At 47.2% G+C, this 17,319-nt stretch overlaps 1 protein-coding gene across 1 annotated transcript in view; it reads left to right on the top strand.

Moving 5' to 3' along the window:
• RB1 (RB transcriptional corepressor 1) overlaps window positions 1-17,098 on the top strand; it is a 217,540-nt gene extending 200,442 nt beyond the window's left edge. The window contains exon 22 of the mRNA XM_062607350.1: window positions 17,085-17,098. The gene's annotated coding sequence lies outside the window, so the exon portion shown is untranslated. The remainder of the gene's footprint in view (window positions 1-17,084) is intronic.
• The last annotated feature ends 221 nt before the right edge of the window (window positions 17,099-17,319 follow it).

Here is a 17,319-nt window from a genome sequence, read left to right as displayed (position 1 = left end):
CAAAATCTGCCCAGATCTTTGGCTTAAGCCTTGCAGAGATGTGATGCAGGCTTTGTATCAAGCAGAGCTGAGTTATATAACATTTTACAGTGACTGGTAAGATTGATGACCTGGAAAATAGGATTTGGCACTGCCTGTGGCAATCAATGGGTGTGCGGCTACCATGTACAGGTAACGAGGGGTCTCTCGCCAGGCTGTGTCTCAGGTTTTGGATAGGGTTTGCTCCTTCCCTATAGTGACGTACCTCCTGACTTCACACTGACCTCCTGTCCATGCTGGGGTGTTTTCCCGTTTTCTGTAAGCATCTTGTTGGATTCCTCTCAGTGGCTTGGAGAAGGGGATGGACTGCACCCACATCCAGTTTGTGAATGGCAAGAAACCTGGTGGCAGAATGCACTACTATGGAGGTGCCCCAGCCTGAGCGTTTCTCTGTGAGTCAGTAATAACGCACTGCTGTGCAAAATGAGAGTTTGCATTTTGCAAGGCAAATCAGTCCTATACTAATTGTAAGTCCAGATCACCAGTGGATAGGTGAAGCTTTACTTCTGAGATGCTCTGGGGAATTCTGTTGTTTGCCTTCCAATCCAAACACATTGGCAAAACAAGTCAACTCAGGCTTAACGATGGGTCTGCATCCTAGAGGTGACAGGAAATGTTAACTCCTGATTTGCAGTGCCACAAGCAGGAAAAGGATCACACCTTTGGTCTATCAGCCAGGCTTCATGGACTACATCTGGATCAGACGACCTCCAGAGGTGCCTTCCATCCTCAACCATCCTGTGACTCCACAATTGAATTTATTTAGCACGTTCTCATGGAAAGCACTCACGATATTGTACAATACTGTGTTACAAAAGCCTAGTGCAAATACCAACTCCTGGATTAAAAACAAAGGAACGAATGAAATTACAGGAGAGCAGGAGGGTTTGTAAAGGGCTCAGCACTGTCAGATATTTCAATGACAATGAGTTTCTATTACTCAGCCTCAGTTCAGATCTGACACCTAAGCAATACAAAAACGCGTATCAAAAATCCTACAACTGTACAGTTTTGCAGTACCCTTCAGTGTGAACTTCAGCACAGCGCCATCTGTATATGGAAGTTCTTACAGGAGCACAAAAAGTTGGAAGAGGACAGACCATGTTAATTAACCCCTAATTATTGCCATGAATAAATAGTACAATAAAAATAAAGACTGAGTTCTAGCTAAAAGCATCTTCCAACTATTTTTTGCCATGGAAGTACATTACAATCAGGAAAATAAATATATAAAGGTGGGCAGAAGCACACACATAAAGGATGCCGCCCACATGAGACCACTTGCCCCAGATACCTTCATGCCTTCCCCAGACACCTTCATGCCTTCCCCAGACACTTTTCTACCACCTTTTCACTTTCCACTGACTTTTTCCCTTCTGCTTCTCATCACAGGACCTTCCTGCCATTTTGGTAAAACTGCAGTCCCTAAGCCCTGCAGTTAAGGGGTGTTACAAGATACTGTATTTATATATATTTAAAAAAAAAAAGGGTAAAAGAGAGGAGTATATTACAATCACAAAAATAAATTCAGAAGTGTATGAATTCCTTAAGAGGAAGGTGATGATCATTTTAGTTTTACTAGTGTCGTGTATGCTTTTTGGCTCTATTAGAAAGTCATAGGGGGTTGCCTTGTCTCCATTGCTATTCACATTACCTGAGCATTTCCCACAGAGCAGGCGTGGCTTTGCAATTTCATTTTGCTTTCCATTTTTCCTCCCTGGCCTGCTGGGAAATCACTGCAGAAAGCACACAGGTGCACACTCTTGTGCCCAAGCACAGTGCATGGCCAGCATACAATGCCAGCCCTGCCCTGGCGCCAGGGAGAAGGGCATCCTGGAGCCAGCCACCCGCTGCATCCCACAAGGATCTGCATGAAGGGGGATTCACACCAGGGGCTTCTCCTACTCCCTACAAGAAGGTTCAGTGGCAAGTTAAGTTCTGGAGATGGTGGATTTAGCCAAATACAGGCCCCATTTTAAATAGCCAAAAGAACACGCTGCAGCTTTCCTCTGCTGTCATGAGCAGAGTCACTGCTGTGGCATCCTTGAAACATTGGGCTGGCTCTGGGAAGCCGCTGGGCAGCGAGGCATTGCAAGCACCATGAGCAGGCCTTCTGCAGTCTTCTTCCAGCCTGGTTCCTCAGGAGATATTTCTGCAGTGTTTTTGGATACCACCACCTCCAACTTTTCTGGCAGAGCACACAATGCCCATGTTTGCTAGCCTGATGCCATGCACACAGCTCAGGACCTACATGATGCTGTGACCCACTGTAAGACCTGACTCAGGTGGCGTTTTTGTTTTGAAGCTAGTCAAAACAACCACTTCAAATGCCACCCGTGCAACTGCAGAAGGGCAGTAACATGGGTCTAGAGAGGCAATGTGAAGCCTAGGACAGCAGGTTAACCTCCCCTGCTCCTTTACAAGGCTTCTGGTATCCTGGACCAAAGGCAGCAAGCTAATGCTTTATGCAGTGCTTCTTCCATCTTTTTTTCCTTTAGCATGCACTCTCCAATGGTTTGGAATCCCTACCTCTGGCAATCCAGCAGCCCTCAGGAGCAGCAGCCTGACAGCGACAGCTGGCATCTCCTGACAACACCCAACACTGATGGCTTTTATTGATTCTTACAGCATCATTTCTGGGGCCCCAAAAATAATAATTGTGACTTGTTTGTGAGCAAGGAGCAGTGTGAGGACTTATTAAGGAAAACATTGAAAACAGTGTCCAACAGAAAAGGCCAGGATGTGTCTCCTGCATGTAGGAAGGAGCTAGATCTGTGCAGAGAAGCATGGAAACTCAGTGGGAGCTGGCAAAGGCAGTCGAGTTGCAAGTGTCATTGGGTTGTGAGAGGTCCCAGAGCCACCAGCAGACCTGAGGTGACTTCTCCAATAAGGGAGGTCTGCATGAAGCATGGGCAGCAGGAACCTGAGTTTCAAATCCTGGGCCTACAGGCTGTGAAGAGGCTGAATGTGCTGAGGGTAGGCATGGAGGAAGAGGCAGGAGATATCGCCCTCAGTGGGGACTGACTGGGTTCCAATCATCTGAGCTGGCTCCTGTCACTTCCCTCCCCAGCACAGTGGGTGCTGGAGGTCAAAGGCAAAGGTCTGACACAGAGACCTTGTCTTTGGGCACCATTAAAGTGAGAGACATGCTGGATTGTCCCAAGACTGTATAGAGTTAGAAGGGTGGGGAGCAACGTGTGAAGAGACACCATAAAGGAGGAAGGAAAATGCAGGAGAAAAGCCTGTAGCAGAGCTACAGGAAGTCAAACTGGGGAAAGGAAGGATCTACAACAGCAAGACAGGCTCAAGGGCAGGAAAGTGATTTCTCAAAACCAAAGTTAACCCAAGTGAAGTGCTTTAGAGAAGCACAGCCATTGGTCCAATGTCATCTCTAGCACTGCATTAAGGACCAGTGTTTGGGTCCTAGGACCTGCATGTGTGCTGCTCAGATTTTAATTTTTCATCATTAAAAGTAATCATGTGTGGATGTCTGATTGATTACTCATGTCCTTTTTCCCATGGACTTTGTGACATACACTGCTGACTGAGTGTTGCCCTCTCCCTCATCCTGCCAACATCAGAGCAAAGAGGAGATTTTTCCTCCACTCACTTTACAGCTAAGGCAGATGGATTCTGTTGGCTTCTGGTGTATTCCCAAGGCAAATAATTTTTAGGGCTGTGCTGCTTTTGAGTGGGTAAGTATTATGAAAACTTTCATTCTCCCCTTTGGTAAGAGCTTATTGCAATGCATGGCACCCTGACTTTCAAATAATAAGGTAATTGCATCATCGCATAATCAGTTGCCTTAGAAACCGATTTCCTAAATTTCCGTGTTGCATCTGCATGTTTATAAGTATGAAAATCAGACATAAGAGAAGGAAAGGAAACAAAAGACAATCCAGGGCTTTGTAGGATGTGCTCCATGATGGAAAGGCACCTGTAAGGCTGTTTGCTGATCAGCCTGCACTTTGTTTACTCACCTTTGTCATGTCTGTGGCCCCCTCGGTGATGCAGCAGCAGCTGGTGTCAGCTGAATGGGGGGAGCAAGCCTGGAAAATTACTGGCATCATCCCTGCAAGGTTTAGTGGCACAGAGAGAAATAGATTATGGGCAGATATTTGTATTGGCAACTACCAAGGGAGAGCTAAGGCAGGGTTAGGAACCCACCAGACAATGAATTCAGTTTTAAGAAAGCTTGAGGTAAAAACCTTCAGTGCTGGAGTGCTGCTTACTCGGTGATGCTCGGCTCAGCAAAAGTTACCTCAGCAGAGGTCATTTTTCTGGAATCTGCAGCAAGCTTTCCAGATCAACTCCCTGCTGAGCCCAGGCTCAGATGGCCCCACTTGTGCACTCAGAGGAGGCTCTGGAGGTGACGCTGCTTGCCGTTTCAAGGGCTTCTCTCCAGGCAGAGCCACTGCAGCTCAGTAACCAGCAGCCTCTCAAATCTAACACTGAGCCTCAAGAAGCAGCTTCAGCGTGTTTTGAACTAGCAGCAGATGAGGGACTGTCAGCCTGTGCCTGGAAAGGCTGTTCTCCTCTTTCCTGGTAAGCTTTGCAGCAGAAATATGAGTTGGGACTGATCTGGAGATAATGGTGGGGGAGTAGCTGAAGGTGCCTGCAGTCAGCACTAGGTGCACAAAGTACCAGCATCCAGGCCAATTGTAATGGCCTAAGAACAACAGTCTTTGGGAAGGATGGAAACTCGTCCACCTGGGCACAAGTCCAGCTTAAACTGCTGGAGCCTGTGCCATGCCTGGAGATGGGGTGACAGGCTTCTCCCTGCCCTGGACATCCACACTCCAGCCCCATGGAGCCCCTGCACTGCCCTCCCCTGCTTGTCCTTTAGGGACACATTCTGTGGAGGCACTGGGGGAAATGTGGTTTTTATAGTACTCTCTACAATTTGTGGCCTAATCTGCCTTTGAGGATGGAGGTAAGATGGAGGGCTGGCCAGCCTCCTCACCTGCCCCAGGCAGTGCTAGCACTTAGCTTTGAGACCTGCCCCATTGAGAACAAGCAACTCACAACAACCACAGAGTATTTCTCTGTACAAACACACCCTAGCTGATAAGGCTGAGAACAGGCTCCAGTCACACATGATAAAGTCCAGCTCAAATAAGCCGTCTCACTGACTGTAGTCACCCAGTGCTGCTCACATGTAGGATGAGGGCAAAGGCTACAGTGGGAGCTCAGCAGACACAGCAGATACACGGCCAGCACACCGTGGCTGTTCTATCAGGAGTCTTGTTTTCGATTCCCATGCTTAGTCTCGAACTGGGTAAAGTGCACGTGGAAATTAAAGCACGCTTTGCTAAAAGGTGAATGTTGAATACAATGAATTAAGCAAGCACAGTATATAGAGAGCACTGTAATTATATCATCAGGGAGTATCATGTACACTGTGCAATGCTATGATTCATGATGTTACAAGTAAATAACAGGAGATTAAAAATGTTCTTAGGTTCTCATCTGTAATGTAGCCCATCTTAAGGTTATACTTATAAAATTACCAGTGGAAAAACACTGTATTTCAGAGCTGAGTCACAGATGGTCACACCGAGTCAGAGATGAAGGTCTTGCTGCATTTGCTCGTACTAAGACCAAGAGCAAGGTCCTGATTATCCCTAGAGACTTCCAGAGATTGAAAATACTGAGGAAAACATTATTGGATCTTTTCGGCATGGCCATGGGAGGTGGAATTATTCCCATTTTACAGATCAGTTACTTGAAAATCAGTTCCGCAGTGGAAAATGTCATGGTACTGCCTGCACTAGGAGAGCAGCAGTGCATCTCCCTGCCCCTGCTCAGTCTGGCAGAGCATGTTGCCTTTGGTGGGTACTGGTACCCCCCACTCCAATATGCAGACCTTCTCTCATGACAACACTTCTCTCTTCACAGCTTGCCAGACAGGAATGTGTTTGCTTTACGTGTTGCTAAGAAAGGCTTCAACAAATACTCAGTGTCAAGTGGCAGGAATCGTCATCCCTGGGAGTTGCTCTGGTAACACGGGCATGTACAGGGGGAGGTCTCCTTACACAAGGGCAGGAGGTGGGAAGCAGAGTCCTGAACCTACTCACCTATTTCATCTCCTACTGTTGGAAGTTGTAAGGAATCATTTCCGTAATCCAGGCACAAGCCTGCATATAAAACTGGCAAAGTGCAAACACAGGAAACCTTGATGGTATGGGACAGGATTTCCCTTGCATATTAAGCTGAAGAGGGATGGTATACATGCAATGATTAATTTCTGAAACAAGGCAAAAAACTGATTTGATGGTAAACAAAGGGAATATTAGTACTGGATATTTAGTGATCTTAATATTTATATGAATTTTCACAGCTAATTAAAGAGGTAAAAAACCCCAGCTTTCAGCTTTTGTCCATGACAGCAGTCACTATACTGAGAAGGGGAGGCAGGGAGCTGGCATGAAGGTGGACTGCTGATCTGTGTAGTGCCTGCAAGAAGCCTCATGAGGAGCAGCGCTGGCAGTAAGGCGAGCACCAATGAGCTCTTTGCAGTAATACCCATGGGACAGCCAGAGATCCCTTCCCATGCTGTAGCACCATGCCTTTGATCACTGTATAGAGGCAGGGAGCCCTGCTACTGCTCCACCTACCCTATGGGAAGCACAATGAAAGAGGACCCTGTCTCCATAGTTGCCAACATTCAGATTTAGACATCTGATTAAAGGTTTTCTTACCGCCAGAGATGCTCTCTACTCACTAAACCCTTTGGCCTCTCAGTATAAAGCACTTCTAATAAATCCAAGCCCTTGTACAGATTCAAGATGGTTAGTGGTACCACTGGGACAGTGAAATGATCTCCCTTAGCAGCAAAGCTGACTGTGGATCACTGGGTCCCTGCCCCATTGGTCTGAGGTCTACTAGAGTTGATAGAGAAATTCGCAGGGCTTTGACCAGGTCACATCATTGCTATTGCCAACACTAGTGATGAATATTAAACTGGTGAGGTGATACACTTCTAGCCTGCTTAGAGCCATGTGTGACGTGTTCATCCAAATAGGCCACAGGATTTATGGACATGCTAAATCCATGAGGAAAGATGCCAGCACAACTGAACATGTTTGAACTAGCAGCTGACGCTGTGTCCTTCCAACCAGCAGCTGAGTGCAAGGTCTGGAGCTAGACAAGCATGAAGGGAACAAGGATTTTTTGGTTCCTCCTAGATCTGCAGGGGGAAGTGTGACACTGCTGCTGGCTTCATGAACTAACAGGGTCTGGGGATGCTGCTGCAGCCAGTACAGCGTACTGCTGAAGGTACACAGCTGGGAGCATATGGCCAGTGCTCCGGGCAGTATGCTCCAAGGAAAGTCTTCTTGGCTTTCCCCCTGCTCCCAAACTGACCTACCTGTGGGATCATGCTGGTATCAGAAACTGGAGCTCAGCAAGAGCCCACAGAGGTTTTCCAGAAGAAGGACAGAGCTGTCTTTCCAAGGTCAGCATTGGGACTGGACAGCCAAGGCAAGGGTGTCCCACGTACATAAATCCTTATGGGCTTTCAGCTCCATGCAAAAGCTGTGTTTGACTCACTTTGATGTGAGGACAGCAAAAATAACAAAACAGCAGTAGATATCCTTAGGCCTGGCTGAAAGTTGTAGCAGAGCTTTACTGATGTAAACCAGGCAAGTTAATGGTGCTACAGAGAGGCTGGTAGCGCTGGCTTTTATTTCACCTCAAACTTCTGGTTTCAGACACTTCTCAATGTATTGCTACAGTTCTCTGTTGATAAGAAAAGACTCTAGGCCAGCCAGTGCTGCCAAGAAAACACTGAAGGACATTGCTATTTGGTTGCTGCTGACCCAAGGCTCTGCTCCAGCTGTTATCTCACCACAACCCAGGAGAAAATTGCGCTCACTAGAAACCTACCAAATAATGGACTGGAAACGTAAAAGTGTTTGTCCTTCATACTGTTAAACAGTTGGGGAAATTCTCTTTTTGCATCTAAGAGTTGCGACATTAATCATAAAATAAAATATGAGTTTGATTACTAAAGTAATTTACCAAAGCTCGTTACTGTTTCATATACAATAAGGGAGACTACCATAGAACAAATGGCAATTTGGAAGCAGAAAGAGATGGTTCTCTCTTACTTGCCCTTTGAGGAACAACAGGGGTGACTCAGGTGTCTGGAGATGCCCCAAGCCTTCACCATCACCCAGATGTAGTTGCTTTTGGGAAGAGACACCACAAAACACACAGCTCTGAGGCAGAGAGTAAATGCTGCTTAGTGCTGGGATAGCGCTTGTAGTGGCGCTAAGAGGCTTGTGTGCAGTGGAGACAGCTCTGGGGTATTTTTAAAACCTTTCCCATTGAAATAGCTACGACCCTTGGAAAGGGAAGAGAAGCCAGAAAATCCAAAGCAGTTTTTATTAACCGAGAATCTTACATTAGGCTAAATATTTACATTGAGTGTCATTGCACTAGGACACATGCTCCCTGCAAGAGCCCAGTAATACGAGGTAACTTCTGGCAAGTCATCCCCTGCTCCACACCTCCCAAGCCCACCACCAGAGACATTACAGCTGACACACAGGGAGCCTGCAGGCACCACTGCAGCTGGAGGAGCCCAGAAACAAGGAGGAACTGAAGGTGGGAGAGGGTGCACACAGTGCCCACGGTTGTGTGGGGCCTGAGTGCAGCAGCTGAAGTGGGAGCAGGGTCAGAGGAAATGTGCCTGGGGGGCCACCATGAGGGAGACCGGAGCCGCTGCCCTGGGGACTCACGTGCCCGGGTGCTGGCCACTGGGCAGACTGGGATCCAGGGGAAGCCACTGGGCAGGCTGGGTGTTTAAGACTGGCTGCTGCAGGGTTCACATCCTGCCTATGTGTATATATAATTTCCACTGATGGACCATCATTCTGCTCAGCTGGTGCTTTCGTCTTAACATAAGTGCTGGTCATATCTGTCTCAGTAATCAGGATGTCCGGCCATGGGTATATGTGTGTTTTATATGTGTGCCTGTGTGTGCATCTATGGGAAATACAGGCTCAACCTTACCACTAGCTGGACCTGGAGGCTCGGAGATATGTCAGAATCGCCTCTATTGGGCTGCTCCCTAACAGGTTACACATTCCCCTTCAGCCTTTCATGTAAAGAAAGGGGCTTTAGTGTCCCTGCAGATGTCACACATGGCAGCATTTCCAGGAATAAAACTGCTGAAGACATCCCCAGAACGAGGGAATCCTCAGCCCCGTGGCAGGCTGGTACTTCTCATGCCTGACCCCCCTTAGTGCAAGGACACACACACAGTCAGCCCTGCCTTTGCACTTGCCTTGGAGCATCAGGCTCCCTGGGCCTCTCCAAGCAGCTCATTTCTGACAACCAGCAAACCCCACATCTGGGAATGGAAGTGAAGATTTAGCAAGGTCAGGCGGTGGCAAAACTGCTTTTCCACTCCACACTGCATAGATGCAAGCTGACACCTGCGCTGCAAAGGCTCCTTCCATTTCCCACTGACTTTTTAGTGCTTTCTCCTCATTTTTATATCCTAAAATAAAACTCTTGTGGCAGGGTGAGGGGGGAAGTTATCAGTCCAATGCCTCATAAAGCAAGCCTCCAATGTCGTTTGCAGCTTTTCTGTTCCATGGCTAAAGCTGGGCTGGATATCTTACTCATAATGAGCACGTTAGACTTTTCCTGTGATGTCTGTGCTTCTCCCTCCTTAGGCCCTCCCCCTCTAGGGCATTGACGTGGGTAATGATTTTCTCTGCAGGAGCAGAGTTCATAATTTCATACTACAAATAAACATAGAGTTTAGCCAAGGGTGAATTCATGACTGTAACTCATTCTGAAACAGGGCAAGTCTTTTGCTTATACACAAGCAGATCATGTGGCCGCAATTGAAATTTAGGCATTGGAACACTAAGTAGGAAGTTTGCAGAGTGGGATCCTAACAGAAGCAGCAGGACACAAGCTGTTTCCCTCTGGCAGCTCCCTCCCTGGGTCCTGTCTTTGCCACAAGCATCCTTGCCAGGATGAAACCCTGCACTGCTTTCCTTGTTAAACACGTGGACTTTATTTTGGTAAGTTTGAAAAGGCATGGAAATGAAATACACTCCATTTGGCAGGGAAGCTGCGGCTCTGCAGAGGCTGTTGAGTCACTTTGCTGGAAGAAAGGAAGTATGAAAATGAAAAGAGAAGAACTTTCAGCAGCTGCCAGTCACATGGGGATCCTTGAAGAACCTGAGCAGGATTACATCCTTTGTACCTGCAAAAAGGCAAGATGTACATGATGCACTGTGGAAAGACCTGAGAAGGAAGGAAATGCCCTGCAGGAAAGGAGATATATCTTTGTCCTGATTATTCAGCTTATAAAAAAATTGAAGAGTAAGAAGGTCTGGTAGAGAGAGGACGCACAAACAGTCTCAGAAACTTTCAGAGCCATGACTGTTGCACAAGGCGGTCTCATTCCTGCAAAGTCATGCAGTTAACATTAGAGGTTGAGCAGCCCCAGCAGATGAACCTAAGCACTCATTTATATTCCCTGACAGACTATATCATCTGTTCACACACTTAAATGCTGCCTCGGCAATGTGTGAAGATGGACAATGGATCGAGTTGGCATGTCTGGCAATCTGGGGTTGCAGCATTGTGCTCCTGCACAGACAGCAGAGCTCCCCAAAGGGCCCTTGCTCTCCTCCCACACTCAAGTAGGTGCATGGTATAAACACAGGTATGCACAGCTTCAAAAGTCACATCAAATCCATGCCTGAAGTAGCTCACATCAGGAGGTGGTTAACACATGAAATCAGCAACATATTGAGAGCCGAATCCTGTACCTGGAGAGTTACCCAGGGTTACAGATGCAGGTGTTGCTTGGTGAAGTGCAGACATGGGGAAAGCTGGCTTATCCAGAACCGCGTCCTTCATCCCCTTGCCTTTGCATGGCAATAGCGCAGCTGCCCTGTGTCTTTTAGGACATCCTCCCACAGGCAAGAGACAGCACATGTTGTTTCAGTATCCTGTGTCCAGATTGCCTGATGAGTGAGTGCATGTCCACCACCCGCCCGACTGCTGCCATGGACAGGGTACCAACAGCTGGATTCACCCTGCGCTTCCCTCCACCAAGAGCTCTGTTGGCCCTTCCCTGAGAAGCAGCCAATTTTCATGACACATGTAGGACAATTCACCCTGAGACCTCCATCCTGCCATCAGACTGACTGGACTGAAACAGGCCAGCAGGTTCACAGGGGTTTCGGGAGAAGGGACAGAGGGAGACGATAGACAGCCAGGCAGATGGGCAGCCTCATCACATCAGCCTTGTTTCTTTAGCAAACCGAGCTAAAAATAATAACAGTAGGAGACAGACATTTGAGAAGCTGAGACTAAGGCACAAATGCCATGTGAATCATAGGTCCTAAAAGGATGCCTGGGCTATCTCAGGCAATTGCATTGTGTTATTTCTTTCATACACCATCCTCAAGGATACCTTGCTCTTTCATTCCACCTACTCAATGGAAAGCTTGAGTTACCTTTTATTTTTCTGGCCACTGAAAACATCCTCTCAATTTCCAGCTTGAATTTGTATTACTTTCTTGGACAACTTAATTGAAACAAGAACTTAGACTGTGCCCAATGAATTTTAAGTTAAAAGGAAAATGATGAAGTCATTATTATGCCAGATATAGAAGAGCCGAAACTAATGTTCAGGAAACACAGACTGCAAAAGTCTTGTTGCTCTCTGTGTATGTGAATGACGCTTCTTTGTGTTTGTGTAAAACCTCTCAGACAATGTGCTCAGGAAGCCAAGGCTGGATTACCACCCACGTTCCTGAAGCCCAACCTCACTGACTTCAATGGTTTGCATCCTTTCATTATCTCTGGTCCTGATACGATTACTAGTATAACAGTTCACAAACCATTTGTTCTGCAGCGAGGCCCTGTTCTGAATGGTGCTGCGCTTAGAAAAAGACCACTGCTCAAAAATCCTTGGTTGTTGCAAGGTGGCTTAAATGAAAAGTGGGGCTGAACCAGCAGCGAGCCCAGAAGCAGAAAATATTTTGTGTATGCTGGGAAGTACTAGCTTGTGCAATGACTTTTCTCAACATTCTTCATTTGGCTCCTTGAGAGGAGAGGTAGTTTTTCATGCAACAGTCATCACCTCGCCTGAATCCCACAGCAACAGCAGAGCTGATGTGTTAGTGCTGCCTACCAGTCCTGACATTGCTGCCTGGAGAAGACAGACCCAGGATCAGAGTGAGGGCTGTCTGAAAACACTGCATGTCAGACACATGCTGTATAGTAAACGCACAAGCTGCACTTGCCTGTATTTCAGTGTGGATCAAGTAAGGCACCTTTGGGCCACATGCAACAGCAGCTGACTTTGCTTTCCCTGTAACACTCTGCAGCAGTTTGTTTTGTAGTAGCCTTCAGAGAGAAAGGGTCAGGTTGAAGGAGCTTCTCTAGTGGGAGCTGTAAAAATACAAATAAAGTCTATGTTGTGAAAAGCTCACCAGTTAACACACCAGGGCACTGCAGATGGATAAAATGCAATGAAAATGAGAAGAAAATGGTGAAGAGGCAGTATAGGAGCAGGAGCAGAGGGATTAATTTACTCTAATTAAAGCATTGGAAGAGAAGAAAAAGATACCTCCAGAGCAGTCCTCACCTCCTAAGGTATAATGTACATGTCACATGAAACGCTCTCTACACAGGCCTGGTGCTGCCAGCCAGCTCTAAAAGAAGCTTGGGATGCCAGACATCTGCCTGAATGTGGTGTGATGAATTACACCTGAGATGTCCAATGTTTTAGTTTGAGGGCACAGTGTGGTGGCTTCAGCTTTGTGAGATGTGGTGTGGATTATTTAAAATAGAAGTATGAAGAAAGGATTTCATGGTCCCATGACAAATTCCTGGTCCAGTGTTTAGGTATGACAAGTAGGTGCTGTTTTAATAGAGGACTTTCAAGGGTGGAGCAGAGCCACTTGAGGAGACTGAAGAGGATGTGCCATGAAGGAGAACATGGTGAGGGAAGCCCTGAGGGTTTCAAAGTTTCTTGAGCTTGTGGACACACCAGCAATACCAGTCTGGACCTGCTACAGTAGATACAAACCCAGATTTGCCCAGAGTTTGAGGGTTTCATGCAAATTCTCTCCTAGTGAACAAAGTGCCCAGGACTGAAGCAGCAGCTTCTTCCCAAGCCACAATGACTGCTTGTGATCAGGAAGGTCATTGCATGTGCTTCCTAGAAACTGGTGGTTCCCATCAGAAACCAAAGAGCTACTTTTTCATTTCAGTGTTCCAGAAGCATGAGTAAGGGGAGCAGCAGCAGTGCTGGCAGCAGGAGGTGGGGCAGATGCAGCAGCCAAGCACAGGTCTTGAGGAGAAAGAAACCTGTGACCTTCCCCAGACTGGCTCGTGGTTGCGTGACGGGATGGAGGAGACAGGGAGAGGCTGCAGTGACGTGTGGAGCTGTTATCACCTGGGTGTCAGGGGCTCTCAGAGAGGCCAGTGTGGTGATTGCCAGCAGGAGCAGGTCAGTGTCTGGGTTTGCCAATGTTTTGTAGCCAGTTGGCATCGTTGCCCCTCCCCAGCTGTAAATGCCAGACTGGCCAGACAATATGCAGGGGAAAGGCCATTTCGCCCTAAATCAGGGCATGTTGTGTCTGCCTCTAGCACACAACCTGCCAATAGCACCCTCCCTGCAGTCCGTCTTTGCAGACAGGGCATGGAGTGGTCACCCCCAGCTCTTTCAGGAGTCGGGTAGTGCTTTTGGGGTGGAACAGGTCCAAATGCATTTAAAGGGTTACCTTAGGAGGAGAGGACCTGCAGCCTGTTGCATTTATGCCTAACATGAAGGGAGCTGTTGGGCAAATCCTGCTCAGGGCAGGTGCAAGGAAGAAGTGTGTCTCATCTGCAGGCACCACCAGTGTCCCCCACTGCCATCCACCCCCTCAGTGCCATCCCCAGCCATGTCTCAAAGCTCCAAACCATCTTCCTCCACAAGAACGTGGGCTGGCAAGGGAAAGCTTTTTTCTTAATGGTTCCTGCATATTCTTGTGTCTTATAGAGAGGATGTCTTCTGCTTCAGCAGCAGCGATCAAAGGACATAAAGCCAGAGGTAGAGCAGCACTGTGCTTTGTCAGTGCTGTAACTCTAACTAACCTTGGATGAGAACGCTATTGCTAAAATATAATAACAAACTACTGGGGAACATGATCTCCTGTTTCGCAAGTGATCAAACAAATTATTCATCTTTCTAGACTGAACCTAAACTGACAGCAACCTTTTCATTAGAGCAAATTAAGGATCTCAGACTATCAAACACGAATGATGATTTTTTTCTTGTTTTTATCCCATTTACTTAAATGAAAATGGGTTTTATAATTTAAACATTCCTACACATCGCTGAATGAATACAATTTTTCCCCATGATTATTCGTGCAGCACAGCAGCAGACTGAATCCAGCAGAGTTAATTCCCCAGTGATTCCTCCTGAACAGATAGGGTGTATACAGAGAGTTATAGTAGCTCCGGGAGACCCACAGCAGAGGTCTTATTGTGCCAAGTCGTGCACAGAGAAATAGGAAATGGCAGTGTGTGCTTCAGAATTTCCACTCTAAAGTAAAAGCTTAACATGATGGCTGGGAGCAACAATGAGATGCCCTCCTTCCCCTGCACAGGATCCCTTACAGGGTGCGCCTGGTGATATTTGACAAAGCAAAGCCTGGACCATCACACAGCTCCTTTCCCAGGGCCCCACTGTGGTTATGTCCAACCCTGCTTAGCAGAGGGATGAGCTGGGGCAGAGGCAGGAGGAAGGTGGAAGAGATGGATAAAGAGGTGAGACATTGTTTTGAAGATGGCAGCTCTGCCTGATGCAGCTGTGAGAGCCTGAGCAGCATCCCATCACTGGGGTGGCTGCGGCTGGTCACACTGCAGGGTATAGCTTCCCACTGGGTCAGTCATGAGCAGAGTGCACCTTGTGCCATTGCCATCAAGGGGATTTTGCAGAAGAGGTGAGGGTAGGAGGACAGTGTGGGTCCTTGCACTACTGGTCTCCTGTGCCAGAGACCTCTGTGGTAGGATATCACTGACTACACCAATTCTGGTCACCTGAGCAGGATAGGGTGTTGAACGTCCTCAGATAACTTGATTTTCCCCGAGCCATGCAAATAGATATGAGCTTCCTTTATGGGTAGTAGATGAGGGCTAGTATGGGTGCGTGACTGGGGTCTCCCTGCACATTGGTGATCCTGGCTCTCTCCAGAGTGCCCTAAGGAGCACTCCTAAGTTGGTCTTTCCTTTAGCATGTCCCACCACCTGCAGGACTCTGTACAATCTGCCCGGGGGGGGCAGATGCAGCTCTGGAAGTCATGGCCACATCTCAGGTAGCCCTGTTGTGTCACCCAACCAGCAGCAGACTTCAGCACACCACCACACTGCTCTGGCTTTTCACATCCCAGTGCTCCCAGTTCTTCATCCAGCAGACCCTCAGCTTTGCCTTCGCTTATGGCTTTGGAGCATGCATCTATGGCAGATGAGCACACACACAGACGTTGTGTATGTTGTGGGTGAAAGGAGTCCATCACTATGAGTAGCAAGCATGCCAACATGGTTCCACCTCCTTTCCCATCAGTGACAGTGGTAGCATCTCTGGGATAATGTATTTAAGAAGAATAGGGGTAAAAAACCTGTGCAGCAGCACCTGGAGAAGAGAGGAGTGCAAATATATGAGAGCAACAGCTCTGCAGACACCAAGGTCTGCGCAGAAGGAGAGGATGAAGTGCTCCAGGCGCCACAGCACAGATTCCCCGGCAGTCCGTGGTGCAGCCCATGATGGTGCAGGCTGTCCCCCTGCAGCCCACGGAGGTCCACGGTGCAGCGGATCTCCACCTGCAGCCCGTGGAGGATCCCATGCTGGAGCAGAGGGATGCCTGAAGGAGGCTGTGACCCTAGGGGAAGCCCATACTGGATAAATTAAACACACTTTCCCAAGTCTAGTCTGGTTTGCTCCTAATGGTGATTGATGAGTAATCTCTCCCTTTTCTTATCTCAACCCACAAGCCTTTCATTGTATTTTCTCTCCCCTGTTCAGCTGAGGAGGGTAGTGATAGAGCAGCTTTGGTGGGCACCTCACATCCAGCTAGGGACAACCCACCACAAGGGCTTGGGGGACTTCCTGAGCAGGAGATTGTGTCTGCAGTGTCATGCTTAATAATCACAGTCAGAAGTAATTTATTCCGTCTGCCTTGAATACCTATATGTTTTCCACCTTCACAATTACCATGGCAATCAGTTCCATCATTTTATAGGTACTTTGTGAAAAAGTACCTTCTTTTGTTTGCGCTAAACCTGCTGATGGCAGGAGTCCCTCTAGTTCTTATAGTGTCAGAAATAGTGAAGAATCCCTACTTTCTTCAGTTTCTCTATGATATCCTGAATTCAATGGACCCCCAAAAGGCTGTATAGGCCTCTATAGACCATCAGCTGCCTGCATCCCAGAGTAGAGGCTCCTGGTCTGCTTTACCTCTTTAAGTCAAGAAACTGTTTTATACTCATGATTGTCTTCCCCTGGATGTTTTCTAGCTCTGAGATGGGGGAACAGAACTGATCCTGTAGTCACAATTACACTACTCATTTCTTGGTAACATAATATCATTTTCTGCCCTATTCTTGATTGATTTCCTAACAATTACCTTACAAAATCTTCAAGTCCTTTTGCAATAGCACTGCCATACCTCTTGGCTAAGATTTTCAAACCACATTGCCTAATGTTAAACACCTCAGCCCACAGAAAACTGTTACCTGACTTTTGAGAGCTTCCCACAATTCCCATTGAAGTTGTTCTACAAAATTTTCCCTGAAGTGCAATCAGATAAAGATACATACATTCCTCTAGGGAATTAACCTACATATGTCTAGAGAGCAAACAACCATCTGTCTCTATCTGAGGTATGCACATTCTACAACATGCCTGACTAAGCCTGAGCATTGCCCACGTCTCCCCTGTGACAGTCCTGAACACTGGGTATGAGGATGGAGCAACCCACAAACACCTGCTGGCTTCAGTAAAAGTTAGCCAGACTTTAAAAGGAGCTCAATCAATTAGAAATTACTAATTATATTCAATAAATGCATTTACTTATTTATTTATTAGGAAAAGGAATTACATTTAAACAAATGTATCATCAGTCGGGATTAGGCTTAACTGCAATGTTAGCCTTGGTGATAGACATCTGACTTATCCTAGTACATTGCAGAGCCAGATCAAGCTTGCTGTGTCCATAGCAATGTCTGTATTTCCTTGTGTGTTCTGCT

Source organism: Pezoporus occidentalis, unplaced genomic scaffold (genome assembly GCF_034315485.1).
Source record: "Pezoporus occidentalis ecotype Australia unplaced genomic scaffold, CSIRO_AGI_Poc_V1 ctg122, whole genome shotgun sequence".
Taxonomy (NCBI): Eukaryota; Metazoa; Chordata; class Aves; order Psittaciformes; family Psittacidae; genus Pezoporus; species Pezoporus occidentalis.
The sequence above is the reverse complement of the archived record's forward strand: the minus strand, read 5'-3'. Positions and strand labels throughout refer to the sequence as shown.